The 17083-nt window shown below is 38.3% G+C and overlaps 1 long non-coding RNA gene across 1 annotated transcript in view; it reads right to left on the bottom strand.

The window, feature by feature from the left end:
* The window catches only part of LOC146333314 (uncharacterized), a 68432-nt gene extending 63528 nt beyond the window's left edge, over nt 1-4904 (bottom strand). The window contains exon 1 of the long non-coding RNA XR_014771322.1: nt 4814-4904. This is a non-coding gene — a long non-coding RNA (uncharacterized LOC146333314). The remainder of the gene's footprint in view (nt 1-4813) is intronic.
* Nucleotides 4905-17083: the final 12179 nt, after the last annotated feature.

Consider the following 17083-nt stretch of genomic DNA (forward strand, 5'->3'; position numbering starts at 1 on the left):
ACCATCTGTTGCCTGGAGATCTGAGCTCAGAGTGCACTCTTCTATTAAGCATTCATTTAAAGGTTTGTTTGCAAGTTACATTCCACAACAACAATCAAACTGTAATTTTCATATAAATGTTTGATAATTAACTATTGTGTGTATCCTGTGCTCATTGTGAGACATAAAGTTAAGAGGAACCTACTTTGTGTAAGTGTTTTCACAAAAAAAGTCTGTCATAAAAATAAATCTTGAAGGTGTGCTCCTCTGAATTTAATATTGCACTTCCATAAAGTTAGGGGACTCAAGAGAGAGAGATTTTTAAAAGAATAATCAAAGTCGATGGAGATGGGCCTCAGATATCTCTCCTCTGCCTCCTAAATGCCCACTTCTTTGAAAACCCCACAAATCCAATTTGTTATGCTTCCTTTCTGTTCAAAATTCTAAATCTGCAGTCCATGTTGAGATGAGAGAGGTTATTTTCCAAGACTTTTAAAAGCTCCCTCTAGAGCCACAGACAACATCATACATCTGTTTTCACTGGCTGTGTATTGTAGCGCTGCTGACAAGTACACTGAGCTTCATTTGTAAAACTAGCGGTGAGCTCCTTTAACTCAAGGTCCACTTACAAGCCTTTTCTGGACTTTTAAACCCAAATCAAAGACAAAACTAAAAACTCAGTTTGCTCAGGTTTTATTCTTCAGGGTTTGCAGATTGTCCAGGACAAACCATCTGTTTAAGAAGACTGTGGTTGGAAAATGGTGAGACTGAGGTTGGGGGATTGTTTATTAGCATAGCTACATTCACAGTCGACTCTGGAATCAGCCTAAACTTTAAAAAAGTGGACAGGATGGGTTATCTTCCAACCAGGCCTACTGACAGCTTAGACTAGACATACATATTGAAAGACATTTATATATTAGCTTAGTATATATACTATACAGACAGTATCCAGGTGCAATTGTTTGTTTTACAGGCTTCTTAACAGCAAATAGCATCAGTGGTTTTGTTAGTCTATAAGTTGATAGCATTGGGTAAGTTTTCTTATCTAGCTAGATGTATGCAAAGCTTTTAATACAATGATTCTGTGTAGTGTAGTCTTAGTTTCCTCTAAGATGCATATAACAGTTCATAAAATAGTCATGTGGTGTTCATCTACATGAATACACTGAATAAAAATAAACAGGAAAATAAGTCCAAACCTCTCAAAGTAAACATTATTTATTAAGAACATTACAAGGAACTAGGCAGCTTCACAATAACAGATATAGAAATTCTAAATAATTAACACTTGACAATGACATTAGTAACTGAATTTATTTAGTTAAAAGTAATCACTATCAGATGGCGTGGAAGCTCAGTTGGTGAAGCATTCATCTCATTTGCTGGTGCTTTGGACCCGGCTGTGGGTTTGACTCCTGCCTGTCCCTCTTTCCAATCATTAACTCAGCTTTCCTCTCTAAATAAAGTTGCACATACCCCCAAAACCAAATTGGTTCAGAATTAAGCAAGTTACAGTCAAGAGACACAGCAGTGACATACAGCAGCAAGGATTCACTCATCTCGTATCGTACATAACATTAGTGGATTATAACAGATCAGGTATGAAATTAATGTGCAGATGCTCAAGTTTAAGACGAGATGAATCTTTTCAATGGATGCCAGTTTCTGAACTAAAACGGCCAAAACATGGCCTGAAACACACCAGGTAAGACTTGTTTTTAGCCTAGCAGTTGATGATGAGGAGCAGTCAGTATAAAACAGAGCAGGTTTTTCAGCATTTTCCAAAAAAAATAAATTGTGAATCACTGCAAGTCCTTAAGTATACAGGAATAAATGTGCACAAAAAATCCCAGACTGGGGGACAGACCCTCCTTGTGGGGTGCAGAGCCACTGCAGGGGGAGCACAGGACCAGGGGAGAAATGGAGTGAAATGAAGTTAAATGAATTTATGTTGCTGATGCTATCATGCTGACCTTTATTTTACTTAAATTCAATTCGAATCCTTTTTTTTGTTTGTTTAAATCAGTCGCTTCCCTAATTGAATAATTGTTAAGAATTGTGTGGTGGTGGAACTTTTTTTTGGCTTCTGAACGGGGGCATGCAAAAAAAAAAGTTGGGGATCCACTGTATTAGGGGGATGTGTCCAGTAGTATGAGAGATAAGCTCCCATTCAATGGTCTCCCCCAGGCGTACACCTGGTGGAGATAATGAACCAAAATGACCACAATTCCATGGCCTTTTTAACCACTGGAGCGCTGAATTTATTACAGAGAAACAAATCCTTTAAGACTCTATCAGTGATTAATGGTCACAACAAATATGTACATTTGATTCATATAGTTTTTATAATTTCAGAAAAGAGATAACATCGATTTAGTGTTAAGGCATCAGTAAGCAACTGGAAGTTATAGTTTCCTCTTTGTCATATTTACCAGCATATCTTTGCATCCTGAACAAACAGTCTCACCACTGAGCATGTCTTCATTACTCCACAAAGGCAGCGTGTTATCGCACAGCAGACTTTGCTGTTTGCGCTCGGCTTGATACAACAGGATAAAGAAGAAAGGAACCTGTTTTTCATTCAGCTGAATGCAGATAAGGACAAATACAGTAGCTAAGCAAACTAACAGCAGATGCAGGGAGCGTATTGTTGTTGTGTGGTGAAAACAAGTAGCTGCTGAGGTGGCGAGGGCCTGCTGCTGGTTGGAGCCCGGCCGCCGCGGTCTCCCACAGCCAAACCGCATGAAGCAGGTACCGAGCATGCACTCGCACAACTGTAATTGGTCACAATTGATGCTCTAATAATGCAACCCTCACCTCGTGGCCCTCTCGAGTAGAGCCTTTTCTCTGCTTTTCAAAAACGGGACGAGCACAAAGCTAAGAGAGAGCAGGGGAAGAGACAGACAGAGACGGAGAGAAAGAGAGGAATAAAGAGAGGCCAGGCCACCATGAAAAGACAGCCAGCGAACAAAACCACTCCACCTTGCATGAGACAAGCTCCGATTGGCAGTGCTTCATCCGCCCTCAATTATACAGACTAATTAGAGTTTCACAATTTTCTTGTTTGAAGTATAAAGAAACGACAATGGAGGTCATGTGAAAAGCTCTAATGCAGAGCGTAATGGTGTAAAAAATCCAAGACCTTAATCCAACACTACCATGTGCCCTCTACGATAACATGGAAGACAGAGTGTAAAGAACAGAAGACGATATAGTGCCCAAAAAAGAGCTAAATTATATAGTCCTCTCCTCCATCCCTCCTTCCTTAACTCCTTTCCTCCCTCCATCCATGCTTTCCTCCTCTTTTTTTTTATTTCCAGGATTTTTTTTTTTAATTTTATGCCATCTGGCCCTCTCATCTTCCACCGTAAAAAAAAGAAAACTAATTCATGTTCCGAGTCATCCGCATGATGAATAGTGCAGGTCCAGGTGCTACTGGTGTAAAAAAGGAAAGAGAAGGAGAGAGAAAGAGGGAGGGACGGCGAGAGAGAGAGACAGAGACAGATAGAAAGACAGAGACGTAGTCAGAGAAAAGCTAAATTACATATGTATACTAATTATGTATGTAAGCCATTATGAGCAAAGCCTCGTTTTTAAAGGAGAGTCTCATATTTTGAAGTCTATCTTATTACAACACTCACATGCACATATGTACATTGAGAGAATCTCTGGTCTCTAATAAGTCCTCCTGTCCATACTGGCTGTAAGGAGATCTCTTTCTAATGTGACTACACTGTAAAAATGCAGAAATGCTATAAAGTCCCTGATTAGAGCTCTGCCATAGACTCTTTTGCTACCCTCATTTCGCTATTTTAACCCCCGTGGGCTTTGTCGGCCTGCATTAAGTGGGGTAGGGGGTCAAAGTACACAACTGCTATGTAAACATATAGATTCGATGTATGTGGCATATGCTTAGAGAGCTGAAATTCCTGTGTTTCAACTGATGCCAGTCATTTGGAGGTACACTCACAGCAGCAGGTACAATCTGCGCCACAAACAAACAGACACACAATTACAAAATTCAGGCAACTCACATTTGAAGACCCATAGTAACCCAGCCAGCCACAATTATCTGACCAAAACTAGCCCCTCCAGGACTTCCTGGGGTGTTTTTGGGATTGTTGCAGCCCAAAATGCCTGATTTCACAGCAGCTTTTCTAAAAAAAAAAAAAAAAAAAAAAAAAAAAAAAAAAACTGATGTATTGTATACTGTTGCAATGTTTGTAGGTATTTTTTTTGCAATGAAATTGCAGAAGTAAGTGAAAATTGCACAAGAACATTGTGATTCTTTCAAAGGCAACTTGTTCCAAAACACAGATCAAAACCACACTCTGTGTACCTAGGGGTTAGTTCACAAAGAAGCAAAATTTTCTGGAGCTCAACTTCAGTCAAAACAGCACAAAATTATAGTTATTATTATAGACAGAGCATTGTTAAATGTCAATAACACTGACACTGATGATGTGTTCTTCTCAGTACCTGTGATAAAATAAAAAATATATATAAATACAAAAAAAATGTGAATAATAAAACAAAACAGTGAGTCAGTTACTTGAGCCATGCATGTGTGATGTTGTGTGTTGGACTGATATGATTGGTGGACCTTGTGGGAATCAACAATGATTGGTCAAATTCACAGAAAAGTTGCAGCTTGGACAAAACTGCAAGGTTGCACAGAATTCAGTCCATCCAGGTATACCATGTAACATGACATTAGAAAACTGAAATTCGTGTGATTCAATCGATGCAAACCATTTCAAGATACATTGACAACAACAGGTACAATCGGCGCCACAAACCAGCAAACAATTACAAAACGGAGGAAACTCACCACTGAAGACTCCCAGTAATCCACTGATATTCTGACGTAAACAGTCCTGTTGCACTGGCAAAGGTCCAGTCAGTCCAATCCAAAAACCTGTTTCGTTCAAAACACACAATTTCCATCTATAAATACAGATCAACTGCACAACATGCTCACACAATTTTCTTTTTGTGTGCCTTGGATAGGCAGTTAGGCTAATTTTACAGGAATGGAGAGCAAAGATGCCCCAGAAATGTTAAAAATTCTCAAATTCTGCTGAAACTAATATAAGCCTTCCCCCAGTATGTGACCTCAGCAGTCTGTACACTCTGATATGGTCACACAGGCTTCTCAGTGCAGACCTTATGGGAAATATAGAAACTTTTTTTTACTTGTTATGTAGCAAACCTTATGGGGGGATGCAGAAATGTTCATTTTTTTAATTGCTGTCTTAATGTAGAGCTAGTATTGCAAAGAAGACAGCAGAGGAGCCATGTTTGTAGTTCTTTTTGTCGCAGTACTGGGTTTAAACATTGATTTCACCCCCCAAAAAGATGCTCTTGTAAATTATGAAATGACTATGAAATCACAGAAATACCTTGGACATTGCAATCCCCTTTTGGATAACAGGTAAAAAAAAAATAATAAAATAAAGCTGATTTCCCCTGTAAGGATTGTGCTGAGAAGCCTGTATGATCCAGTCAGAGTGTTCAGAGGGTGAAGGTCACATGTGGGCCTAATATCAGCAGTAAAGTCCAACTGCTTTTTGTTTTTGTCTGTACACATTAGATATCTCCTCAGTAAAACATACCCTGTCTTCTACCTTAACAAACAAGTCTACAGACGTGCTAGTTGCTGTGTGAGGTTGTACATAAACACAGCAGAGCTTTGAGCTAAATGTTAATGTCAGCATGCTAACATGCTCACAACAACAGTTTATTACACAAGGATATTTTTTGTTTTTGCTCACATTTTTCAGGAATTGAAGTAAAAACTCTAAGACTTCTTCTGTGAAGATTTTGTTCAAAAATGTGTTTAAAAATGTGTCAGTGAGTACTTCTCCTTTGCCAAGATAATTCATCCACCTGACAGGTGCATATATAGAGATGTTGATTTAACATTATTGCACAGGTGTGTCTTGGATTGCTCACAATAAAACAACACACTAAAGGGTGCAGTCTGCTCTTGAAAAAAAAACACTAAACTATGGCTATTTCACACAGGAATACAGATATCATTTTTTTTCCCAGGAGGACAAAGTCATGACCTCTCTGCCTCTGACTGTCTTACCTTAATCATACTCTAAACCTAACCTCTCACTCCTCATGCCTAAACCTAACCAACCCAACCAATGAAGGCAACAAGTACTAGCCAATCAGAGGCAGAGTAGAACAGAGGAAGCCAAAAAAAAAAAAAAGCCACTTTTGGAATGTATACATACAGAGACTTAGTTTAGCCCTCCACTACCTTGACTGGGAATAAAATGATTTTGTGAGTGAGTTAAGATGCTCAATACATCATTTTACAGCTGTTTCATTCACAATGTATGCATATGGGGAGAAGCTTATATGATAATGTGCTTCATATTAGCTGTAATTGTATGATTTAGCCACTAGGTCTATATGAAATTGGCTTCAAAGCCTCACACACTTTCTGAGGGATTCCTACTATGTTTACCTTTTTCGCCAAACTTCCTAATTAGCACTAAACACAAAGTACAACTGAGGCTGATGGGAATGTTGGGAATTAGTTTTGCAGTTATTTGGTAACAAACAAAAGTACTGAAAAAAAAAAGACCTGATGATGGCGCCATATGGAAAGGCGCCACACATGTTTTTTCAATTCAGATTCCACGACAACCAAACAAACGCTCACTGGGGAAAATGAAAAAGAGAGTGTTTCCTTGCATGTAGATTTGTTGCCAGAACATAACAGCTGCAATAAACCAACACTACACCTGCAATACAACACTACCAGGGTAAAGACTTAAAGTACTCAGACTGCTGAGTAATATTAGCTCAGGCTGGACATGAATGTGTTTTTGAACAGAAAAGCATTCTGTCCCGTTTTTGTCAAGTTATAAAGGGATCATTTGTCGGCCAAAATGGAGAGGAGGAATGACTACAGGGACTGATAAGTCTTCCAACAAACACATAAAACTTATGGCAATGAGTGTTGTATTAAGACAGACTTGAAAAATCCAAATGAGGCCAAAATAAGAGGACTGCATTCGTAATTTTGCATCTGATCCTAGAGACAACCCTGCAGACAGACATTAAGTAAAGACGTGAGAATTAAGATGGAAGCAGAGAGGTGAGAGGAGGTGAAAAATACTGCATTTTTGTTTCTTAGCACCCAGACGAGCTCTAACCCCTGCTCATTCTCCCGTCACTCTTCTGTTCCTCTGTCTGCCTCTCTTTCTTTATGTTTTCTCTCTCTCTCTGTCTCATTCAGTTTCTCACTCCCTCCCTCCCCTCCGTCTGTCTCTCTCACTCTCTTGCTTAAAAGTTTGCTATTGAAGGGAATTCAATCACCATAATGAATCGGAGGCCAGGCAGCAATCTTCTTCACATGAAGAAATTCTAACAGGTTATGGAATTTGTAAAATGAATAGCTTGAAGGAGGTAAATGGCCACATGTGGCAAATGTGGGCTACAGCATGTGTCTAGGTGTGGGAGTGTGTGTGTTTAAGCTTTGGCATATTTGTGCATATGTGCAGTTATGTATGTTTACTACTTACACGTGTGTTTTGTGTACACTGGAGGCATGTGGATCTTTCAGTTACGCGGCGAGGCAGCTGGGAGCGTCATTCGATAGTTGTGGGGGAATTCTGTGGATTCTGTTTGGTCAGCATACTGTATGTGATGGTGACAAAGACCACTATTTAGAGACTACGGCTGTCCCCTGAAAGTTGAAGATTGAGGCCATCAGTTGGCCCCTCAGTAGTGTTTTTTTTTTTCTTACTTTGTCAGTCAGAGTGCATTAGAACATCAGGATAAAGCAGATCGAAGAATGCACAAGTAGAACATTTCAATGAGGAACAAGGAGAATCCCGAATATATATTTTTATTAGCTGGCACACTTATTAAAATATCCTTGTGTCAGAGGGGCAAGCATACAGTTGGTTAACAAGTTTCAGCTCTTGTTTTTAGCTGCATCATTGTGCATAGATCAACAAGTTTCTAAATCACCACAAATAAGAAAAACTAACTGTGGAAGCAGAGAGAAGTGATAGAAATGGAGCACAGGTGACGTGCTGTCTGCAAATGCACCCCATTGCACCATGGAGCGCACAGGACAGGTAATGCTTGCTTATATGCTTGTGTTTGTTTTTGCCACTGACAGGCTCAGATTATTTTTATGAGCATCTGAAAACACTACGTAACGGATAACTACAGTGAGACTGTACTGTGATCTTAACATCATCATGGTCAGCTTCATTCAGACTCAACAGAAATAAAATAAAACTCACCAAAAACATCTCAGTAGGTCTTCTGGACTGTTGCACTACACTAACTATATTAAAATCACTGCATACATTTAGATTGAAGCCAACTGTAAGAAGTTCTCCAAGTCTGTTAAATAACTGAGATTTCTTTCTGTCTTCAGGAACAGTATATACATGAATTATGTGGTATTTTTCACCCTGATCAACACAATCCAACAATAAAAGCTACCTGGAATAATTAATAATTATAATAACATCTTGAGATTTAATTTTGTCTTTCTCCTGCGGTCACCATTACCGCTTTTTGTTTGAATGAAAGAGGGAGAGCTTGCTTGTGCTTGTTACAGAGGGTGCCTGGATGACGTATTTCCACTTGAGAGGAGCCGTGATTGGTTTCCTTCTATGAGGAACACAGCATGTGACCAATTGCATTTTAGAAAAGAAAAAACAGCAACAGCTGATTTCAAAGCTGTGCTTAGTCGAAAAGTAACAACAACCTTCCTAGAAATGTAGTGGAGTCAAAAGTACAATATTTGTCTTTGAAATGTAGTGGAGTAAAAGTCATAAATTAAAAAAAACAAATACTGAAGCAAAGTACAGATACTCAAAAAATGTACTTAAGTACAGTACGCAAGTAAATGTACTTCATTACTGTCCACCACTGCTTATGACTCCTCTACACATCTAGGAAGGTTGTCGTTACTTTTAGTGTAAGCACAACTTTGAAGTCAGCTATTGCTGGTTTTTCTTTTCTAAAATGCGATTGATCACATGCTGTGTTCCCCACAGAAGGAAACCAATCACAGCACCCACTCTCAACTGGGACTGATGGAAAAGCAGAAATACGTCAGATGCTCTGTAACAGGAACAAGCAAGCTCTCCTTCTTTCATTCAAACTAAACTCAGTAATGGTGACAGCAGGAGAAAGACAAAATTAAATCTCAAGATTATACTATGATTAGAAAAAGATAAATAATTCCAGGTAGACTTTAATGTTGGATTGTTTTCATCAGGGTGAAAAATAGCACATAATTCATGTATATACTGCTCCTGAAGACAGAAAGAAATCTCAGTTACTTAACAGACTTGGAGAACTCCTTACAGTCGGCTTTAATCTAATTTTATGATGTGATTTTAATACAGTTACATCAGAAAATGACAACAGCTGTCCTTTTTGTTTTTGATTGTATTTCTATGCTGAAGTTTTTATAGGTGTTTCTATAGACTTTGTGTAGCAGAGTGATTCTACAAGCAGGTCAGTGCATCATCAGGTGGTTTCAGAGAGTTACTTCTGTAAATGCATCGTGAAAACAATACAGCGTGTATTGATATTAGAAAATATACTTTGTTATTTCTACTTTTAAAAGCAAATACTCTAGTACTTTAACTCAAGTAAAATTTTGACTGAGCAACTTTCACTTGTAGTTGAGTAATATTTGACCAGGAGTATTTATACTTTGACTCAAGTACTGGGGTTGAGTACTTTGTCCACCACTGGTTGTGAAAGAAATCTGAGGGATTGTAAGATGTCAAAGAAAAGGATAATGCATGAGGAGGTGTCCATCATTTTAGGAATTAAAGGATGAAGAGGCCAGACACATCTGATGTTCAGGTTCTGGCCTCCATGTCCTCCATTAATTTCTGTTTATCTGCACCCTAAAGAAAACCAAATGACCATTAATTTATATTTCATGTGTGGAGTAATTGATAGTGGCTAACTGTCATTCCTAAAAACACCACCGAAATGGGCACCAAAGAGGGAGACAAACTAAAGACTCCATGAACCTCTGGGGCTCCCGCTTTCACTTAAGGATCAGTGACAGTGACACCACGGTGCATAAGAACAGTAAAAGTTTAACAGGATGAGAATGTGCAAATTCCATGACATATCAGCAGTGAAATGCAGCTCACCCACAGGTAGAACCTTATAGGCAATCCTAAGTTATTTGGCCGAGAAGGGAACCATAACATTTTCACAATATGAAAAATCCAATATCGTTTATAATTCTAAACCTCCATCACACTGTGTGCCATTATCTTACAACAATAGCTGGCTCTGTGCATACACCACCTGAACATTCTGGTCAATAAAACCACAGAGAGACTGTGGAGCTGCAATAGAGATGCCAGGACTGGCTGTGGCTGTAATGAACTCTTAAGACCAGGAAGTACTGACTGTGTGTGTGTGTGTGTGTGTGTGTGTGTGTGTGTGTGTGTGTGTGTGTGTGTGTCCATGTAATAGCATGTACATTCACCAGTGCAAGAGTATAGACACATATGTACATTTACGGTGCCACGTCTCGAGAGCGTGCATGTCTGACAGTGTGTGTCTGTCTGCGTATGTGTGTGTGTGTGTGTGTGTGTGTGTGTGTGTGATCGAGCCCAGTAGCTCATCAGTGTCAGGGCTGAAAAGGTTGTGGGATGAATGAGAGCAGAGAATCAAAGAGAGATTACACGTCTGACCATGTATCATCCTCGATATATTGAACGCAGCCTTTGTGGAGATGGGGGCCGCTTATAAAAAGTGGCATTGTGCGGCGGCTGAAAGAGCGTGTGGGCTCAACTCCATGACTAATCTGTCCCCCCGCATTATTTTATTCAATCTTCCCCCGACTTTATGTCTTCGACATTTTTGCTACACTCAGTAACTTTGAGTTGAATGGACAATTTTAAAGATTTTTAAAAGGCGTTTGCTCGGGCCCGTACGCTGAGAGAACAAAAAAAGAGACTATCTCTTTGTTTCTGTGCATAATTTATGACTAAAAATGGTCCTCCGACTAATTCTAGCGGGCAGGGTAAAGTCTTGAGCACATTCTTTTTAGACTCAATATTGAAAAGAGTGTTGAATTTCTAAAGGGAAACATTTGATAATACATAAAAGGATTCCCTTTCTCTTTCTTGCCTCTATAACCCACTTCACCCCACGAACTCACTTAGACAAAAAAAAAAAAAAAAAAACACTTATATTCACTGGCACGTTCACACATGGTACAATTCACTCTCCTCCTCCCTCTCTAACTGGAAAAGGATGTCACGTACCCGTATGACTCTGAATGACAAAACCCAGCAGTGTTACAACAAAGACTTGTATACAGCAGGAGGAGAAGATTTAATTGCTGCGAGCACTTGGAAAACCAGCTTGCTGTTTTTTTAAACACAGCATATCTATTCCATACCATTTCCTGAGCTTATTCTAAAATTAAGAGTGAAACACTGAAATACAAAAACACAGCACACTTGGCAAGATGTTTGAATCTACAGCTGGAAAGATAAAATAGAGATGCTTTGCACATTTAACACCACATACCGCCAACTGCATGTAATACTTAATCGTCTAGCATGAGTTTAATGTTTTTGTTTGTTTTTTTTTCCCCAAGGGACAGTTGGCAGGTGGAATTACTGTAGTACAGTAGAACTACATCTCTATTTCCAAAGCTCAGGGTAAAAAAATATATATTTATATAAATTCACAGGTGTGGGCATGGGTAAAATTCAACTAGTTGCTGTTTTGCAGGTGACAGAACTAATGTAACAACACAATGTGGGTTTTTTTCCCCTGAAGGGATCAGAAAAAATATAATTGTGCAGTTTTTTTAATATTTATATTTGCTAATGCCATAATATCAAGCCTAATCAGCCAGCAGGGTTTTATTGTGAAAGCCTGTGACACAGTCTTTGACCCCACATCCTGCCAAACAATGGGACGTCACTTTCGGATCTGAAAGAGATGTAGGCTAGCTGCTGGCTAAAACTGATAACATAAAGTGAAGGACTCCAAATTGTGGACGATACATCGTTAAAGGCAAAGCCGGATGTTTGGGAGGATTTTGGTGCCCTCAAAAACTGTAAGAATAATGCTGTCAGTGGCTTTGCTGCTTGTGCAAAGTTTCATAAAGTATTAGCTTTTGCTGTCTGCAAGCAAGCCTCGTCATCACCGTGGAAACACATCAATGGCTGCAGGAGCGCAGTTTTTAATCGCGCATGTGGGTCGGGTCGTTGGGCTTATATTTATGGTTTCAGGTGGGTGTGGATTTGAGAGATTATTGCAGGTAACGGAACGGACCTGGCTGGTGCAGGCAGGGACGGGTTTGCAAAATCTGGACCTGTGCAGGACTCACACCAAAACAATCTAGATGAATAAACACTGCTTGCACTACAGTAAGATAAACATATACATTGTTGATTTTGGGGTGACCTGTCCCTTTAATACTATAGGTAATAGAGATACATAATATCCATCACACCAATGTGCATGTTGTGAGATACAGATAACTATAACTGTTAAATAATCATGAAGGAAGAAGACACGTGCAGAAAATGTCCAGAGCCACAGGACAAAAATGCACACATGATCTTGTGGGGTTTGGGTGCTGCAGGATGTTCTGTTCCTCTGACGGCTTTGTTTGGTCTTGATGCCACATGTTTGTATCAAACTAATCAGTACTAATTAAGGTCCCATTCCATTTAGTATGACAGAGCCTTTCCAATGAGTCAACATGCACAGTAGCAGCACCCTGATTCTGTTTGACCTGAATGGAACAGAACCTTAATTAGTCTCATTAGTAACACCTGTGTTTACTCTACTATTTTATATCAATATGGCTGCCATGGAAAAGGTTTATTTCCCCCAGAAAAAAATTACTCAAGTAAAAGTGAATATTACCATTTGAGAACCATGTTCAAGTCATGCGTCCATAAAGACGCATAAAATTTCCAAAGATAATACACCCAACTGTCAAAGACACAGAATTGTGGAAGGTTGAGGGAACATTCATTCATATGTTTTGGTAATGTCATCTGTTGAAAAGTTTCTGGAATTCAGTTCATTTACTCACCAAATCAGACCTAAAAGCAGAGTTTAATTTAAATCTTTGTTACCATCCAAGAAGATACCATTCAAAAAATGCAGAATATTAATTACCATAACATACTTTGCAAAGAAATTTGCACTTTTATTTTGGAAAAATGAAGCCCCTCCTATTTTTCAGGTGGTCCTGGGCTGATTATCACAACGCCTACCATTAGAGAAACTGACCTGAGAAAAAAAAATAACCAGGGACATATTTGTCAAGCTCTCTGATCTCCACTTTTTTCTTACTTTTCAAGAGGAGCTCTATAACAAACTGACATTTTCTGTCCTTCTTTAAACCTGGACTTCATGGCCTGGAGCCTTTGTATACACGCCATAAATTATGGATTATGAAGTTATAATTACCTTTTATTTTGTCACTGCTTTTGTCTCATCTGTTTTCTCATCTGTATTTATTATTGTTTTGTGGCATTTTGTTCTGTTTTGTGCAGTTTTAAGTATATTTTTCCTTTTGTTTGTTTGCTTATTTGTCCGTTTTGTTTACTCGGGTGTATGAGAGTCTAGGGAAGGGATGAGGGACGCGTAAACTGTATTTTGAACGCTTACATATTGGTGCTAGTTTATGGTATACTCTTTTTTCAGTATTAACAAAAACTGTTGCAGCCTGCGTACACTTTATAGATCTGATATTTGACATTTTGTGGCATCAGCTAAAAGCCTCCTTTTTCCCCCACGTCTGTTAGTAAAAGGTGTATATAGTCAATCATAAAAAAGAAAATATAAGATAAGAAAGTATTACATATATACAAACAAGTAGGACATGTAAAATACATAGAAGATAAGAAGGTATTATTATCATTATTCTTAAAAAGGGGAGATAACAATAATAATGCAGATTCCTAAAACAAATAAAAATACACTTAAAGCCCGACTACAAGTGCGCAAAAAAAAGATCAGTTTTTAGTTTGCTTTTAAAAGAGAAATTCCACAGAGTAAGACCTCAGTCTGTGTGTTTCTGCTTTCTTATTTGATCAAAAAGTACAGGTAGAAACTTTTTTGTACTTTTTGAGCTGCTGTAAACGTGAATTTCCCTGTTGTGAGATCAGTAAAGTTTATCATGTCTTATCTTAAATGAACAACAATAGAGAGGGGGGCTCTTCAATTATATTATAGCTTCAAAGCTCTAAAGGACTCTGAAGTAAAAAACAGAAGTCCAACAAAAACTTTACATCACAGTGTTAACTTCCTGCCCAGGCTTCACCTCAGGAGGTTCACATCACTTCACCTTGGACTATTAACACATCAGTCAAAGGTTCACATCGCTGTTTTCTTTTTACTACAGTCTACAACATCATCCTTTATTTATTTATTTTTATTTTGCATTAGCCTCTACTTGTCTACCTAAAAAAATGCAAACACTTTTTTCGAGTCGTTTCGAGTCATCTATCTCAAGTCTTAAGTCATGAATATCAAGTCAAAGTCAAGTCTTTTATTAATGTTAGTCAAGCAAGTCTCAGGTCCTCAGATTTGTAATTTAAGTCAAGTCATGTGACTTGAGTCCCCCACCTCTGGAAAGAATGAACACATTCTAACACTTATAAATGAAAAAGTCTTTTATAAGCAATAAACAGGCCTTTGCTTAAGTCACTTCACTGAGGAACGTTACAACAACAGCTCTACTCCTGGTGTAACCAGTCGATTATGGGGGCTAATGTTAGCTTATGTTAGCAAACTTTAGATATATATTGCTGTGTAATGGACATTAAGTCAGATAACTGACTTTATGAATGTTCTTTCCTTCTATCTTTCAGCATTCACCTTTATATTGTAGGCTAATTGCCAATCGCAGTTAATTCAGTTAAGCCAACTGGCTTCTGTTCAACAAAAGTTACGATGTCTGACTTTATTTTTTATGACTAATGTTTTATTGATTTTGCCTTTTATAAGGGACAAACAGTGGGGGGGAAAGAGAAAAAAAACAAAGGCTCACTTTTAAAGAGAATTGACTGGCATTAAGTTTTAATTGTTCTTAACTATGACCTCATTCTAAGCACATTTTTATGTTGTCTGAAGATAAAATAAAGAAATGCACTCTCCAGTATTATAAGGAAACAGAGCATGGTGTTAATTCAGGCAGAGCGCTGCCTGAAGTTGCGATTGCGTTTGCTGATTTGCATCAGCTGTTTCATTCATACTTCACAATCACTGGCTGGATGAAAACAGTATATTTAAATAAATTGTCTTTCCATATGTTTTAAGGGAAAGGGAATGAATTCTAAGTGTGTGTTTGGCGTCTGGGACACACATTTTGGTGAGAAACAATGAATGTAAACAGATCTGTTTCCAAAAACTCCACAAGACACTTAAGTGTCTGGGTGTTTGTTATACTGTACACCCAGGGGTGTAAAAGGGCCAGAGCATTCCCCAAAAATGTTCTGAGTGTGAAACGGATTGTGTTTTAGTGAATTTCATAAATAAGCAGACAAACCTTACTTGTAGGGTGTGTACGACCTCTCAGCTGCTGATTTAGGCGACATGTGACTCTGCCTGAGATGCTGAAATCAGGACATCGGATCCAACATTTTAACATCCTTTGATACCTGAGGAGGAAAACCTGGATGAATGTGCAGTTTAAGCAAAAAAAGGTGAGAAAATGAAGGAGCATTGGCCATTTTGTTCCCCTTTTTCTTTCTGTCTTCATCAAGCTAAATCTGGCCACACATTTTTTTTTTCATGCTTTTCAAGTTGTGTACCCACAATGATGATGATTAGAGTGCCCCCTGGAAATGTGTATACATTTAGGCTTTTGATTAAAATGACTCGTGTTCTTTTACACACTTGAGAGTGGAGAACAGGTCAGACACATAGCAGTCAGTTAGAAAAGCCTCATGGTAAAAGGGTCTTAGAACTAAATTTTGCCTTTCATAATAAATCAGAACATCAGAGGAGAATGAAATAAAATAATGGTAATTTCACTTAAAGGCCCAGTGTGTAACATTCACAGGGATTTATTGGCAGAATCTGGAAGAAATTGAATTTAATATAAGTATGGTTTTATCAATGATGGCACAAGCCCTCTGAAATCTGGCCGCCCCAAAAGCCATCGTGTTATCCTCGAATATCGATTATCTGTCGATTTTTATTCTTTTACAAGGTTAATTTACTTAAATAACAAATTATAAAAATAAAAGTACTTTTCATGATGAGGAGAGAGGTACAATGGAGGACTTAAAGATTAAAGGTTTAGATTTTTATGGTGCCACTCGTTGTGTTATGATTTATAGGACTATTTAATAAATAAATAAAGCGACGTAAGGAACTCTGATGTTTGCAATTAACGTAGTACACACGTACACACACTTCATGCCACCCCTGCATAAGTCAGTGCCCAACTTTGGACAAACATGTCAAAAAAAAATCTTAAAATGTCCTGCTAATCCCACACACTGGTGCTTCACAGTCAATTTTATGTTTCTACCACCAAGCAAAATATTGGTAGAATTAAAGGTTTTGGTGGCCGGATGTATCCAAGGCTTGTCACACTCTCACAAAGTGCCACTACAGTATAAATGGCAACTATAGCAAAGCAAAAAGTAGAATAATACCTCAGAAATATACTCAAGTAAAGAGTACAGCTTTTACAGTTTTACTACCTGCCTGAACTGTACAATACTCCTGTGTAAAACATTAAAGTAGATCTGAGAAACGTTATAATCAATGTGCATATGTGCACACTGGTCAAAAGTTATATTTTCTTTAAAAGAAAAGTGTACCTTTAAAAGGAGAGAGAGCAGTGAGAATTAAGCAGAACTACTGCAAAAACCCTCTGCAATATTAACACTAAAGCAAATATCTATGTATAATTTGAAATGGGTCAGATATACCAACAGAATTAGCTCATTGTTTTACAACACAGTTACTGTTTGGTTCAGTCTTGCACTCATCAACCCCCATTTCCAACACAGCAGGCAACAGTTTTCAGCAAACTCTGATAAACACACTGTACACGACGTGACCAGCAGCAAAATCAGACAAAGCT

The sequence above is a fragment of the Lutjanus erythropterus genome, chromosome 1 (assembly GCF_056507025.1).
Source record: "Lutjanus erythropterus isolate fLutEry1 chromosome 1, fLutEry1.hap2, whole genome shotgun sequence".
NCBI lineage: Eukaryota > Metazoa > Chordata > Actinopteri > Lutjaniformes > Lutjanidae > Lutjanus > Lutjanus erythropterus.